Below are 2,377 nucleotides of genomic sequence, written 5' to 3'. Positions count from 1 at the left end.
CACAACTTCTCACTAACTTGGTAGTTTTTTGAGACCAACATTTATTTCAAATATATATTTTAAAACAATGTGTCCTTCTTTTTGTTGTTCTCAATAGGATGGCATTTCTGAGATATCCTTGAAGAGGAAACTGTTTTTTTCCCTCTATTCATATAAATATACACAGACAAAAGACTCAAAGAATTTGGAATTTTTGTAGGAATATAGATGCTTTTGTTTTCTTTTTTACTTGTGATGTATATGTTTTCTGGAAAGAGCATGGATTGCTTAGATTTAATAAAATTAACATATAAATACATTAAAATATGCATATCACAAGACAATAGTAGCAGCATTTATTTGTTTAAAAATAAAAGATACTTAAAATCACCCATAATCCTCTTTCTAAATTTACCTTTTTAATTTCTAGTCTGTGCCTTTATTTCATGTACAGATATAACAGTGTACATGTTAAATGAGTGTTCATAACAGTGAATTTTAATGATATACTTTGGAAAAAAATAGCCTTCATATATTTTTTCTAATACTGTGTTTCTAATTTTGGCCCAGCAGTTTTTCATTCTTTGCTTAGAACTAAAAAGATTGGTACATTTATAGACTTCTTGTTCTACCCAACAGGTGTATAGTTAAAATGTTGAATAAAATGGTTAAAAGTATTAATAGCACTATAAAATGTAAGTGGTATCTTTCTACAAAAATTTTTTTTTTTTCAGATCAGAAGCGAGAATAGGAGAATTTTGCCTTAGAATATCATATTTGACGTTGCCAGCCTTTAAAAGCTTTCTTTCAGCCTGGCTAGATTATTTCTGCTCTTTATTTGAAATCCATTTATCAAACTCTAGATGTATCTCCCTTCTGAGAACAATGCTTATGTCTCATTAATGGTGACAGTATTGATCTTTAATAATACTAGACTCTGATGACTTGAAATCTTTTGATGATATCACTATTATCACTTATAAACTTTTGGAAAAGACAAATTATTAGTCAGTTATTATTATGTTTACAGGCATCTTAACAAAATTCATGACAATATAAAAAGAAGCTAAAATTTAATTGAAGATTATCATTAAAGATGGAAGAATTCCAACATTTTTGATAGTTAGGTAATAAGTAGGTAAGTATAGGAAATAAAAAATAGGCTTTGTTCTCTGAAATAAAAAGTTTTTTTTTTTTAAAGATTTTATTTTATTTATTTGACAGAGAGAGAGATCACAAGTAGGCAGAGAGGCAGGCAGAGAGAGAGGAGGAAGCAGGCTCCCTGCGGAGCAGAGAGCCCCCGACGCGGGGCTCGATCTCAGGACCCTGAGATCATGACCTGAGCCGAAGGCAGCGGCTTAATCCACTGAGCCACCCAGGCGCCCCTGAAATAAAAAGTTTTAAACATTAGTGAACAATAGTAAACTGGAAGGCAATTTTCTTTGAAAATGGTACTAGTAATTCTTGGTACATTAAAACATCAGTCATATTATGGAAAAACAAAGGGCCAGATATCCACTCTCTTGAAAATGTAGTGACTCTAAATTATGTAGAGAATTTTACTTTTCTGAGTGGTTCCAGTAAGGAACTCATAATAGAATTCTGGCTCTGCAAACTTACTTAGAGTTCATAAAAGCCTAACCTTTCATTTTCTGGATGAGACTCAAGAGGTTTTTTTTTGGACATCTGATTGGTGGGCAATTTCATGAAAACTCCTAGAATAGTAGTTAGCCTTGAGCAAATGTTCTATAGATGTTCTTTTTCCTTTTTCCTAGAATGCAGAAACCTAGTCTCCCCATTCTTGGGATAAGCACATCATGACTCGTTTGTTGTATTAATCATCTAATCTGTGATAAAAAGCAACCCCCCCCAATCTCAGTGGCAAATAACAACAAAGATTTATTTCTTCATCCCATTGCATGTGCTTTGAGGATGGGATGGGTTCAAGCTTACCACTATAGGTAAGCTCAGGCTGGTTGCCTGAGCGTGCAGCTGTGGCCAGAGCTCTGTTCCATATGGCTCTTATACATGAGTCTTCATTTTGGAATCCAGGCTAATGGGGCATCCCATCTAGGATATGCTATCCTCTAGGCAGAGATTAAAAAGCAAGAGCAGGCCTCTTAAATAAGCTTCTGCTTGGAGTAAGCACACTTTGATTTCTGCTGACATTCATTGTCCAGTCAAGCCCATGGCCAAGTCTGACTATGGGCAGTGAGATGTGCTCTGTCTTGCAGGAATCATGGCAGACAACAAAGATGTGTAATTCTCTTGCAGGGTAGGGAGCAAATAGTTGCCAAAAATAATATGTGCTACCCCGCAATTGACAAATATTTTAATGTGGTGCCTTTGTTTGACCTGCTATTCTTCTCAATTCTAGCTCTGCAAGACACTGGCTCTT

The sequence above is a fragment of the Meles meles genome, chromosome 11 (assembly GCF_922984935.1).
Source record: "Meles meles chromosome 11, mMelMel3.1 paternal haplotype, whole genome shotgun sequence".
NCBI classification, from domain to species: domain Eukaryota; kingdom Metazoa; phylum Chordata; class Mammalia; order Carnivora; family Mustelidae; genus Meles; species Meles meles.
Note: the sequence above shows the minus strand (reverse complement) of the source record.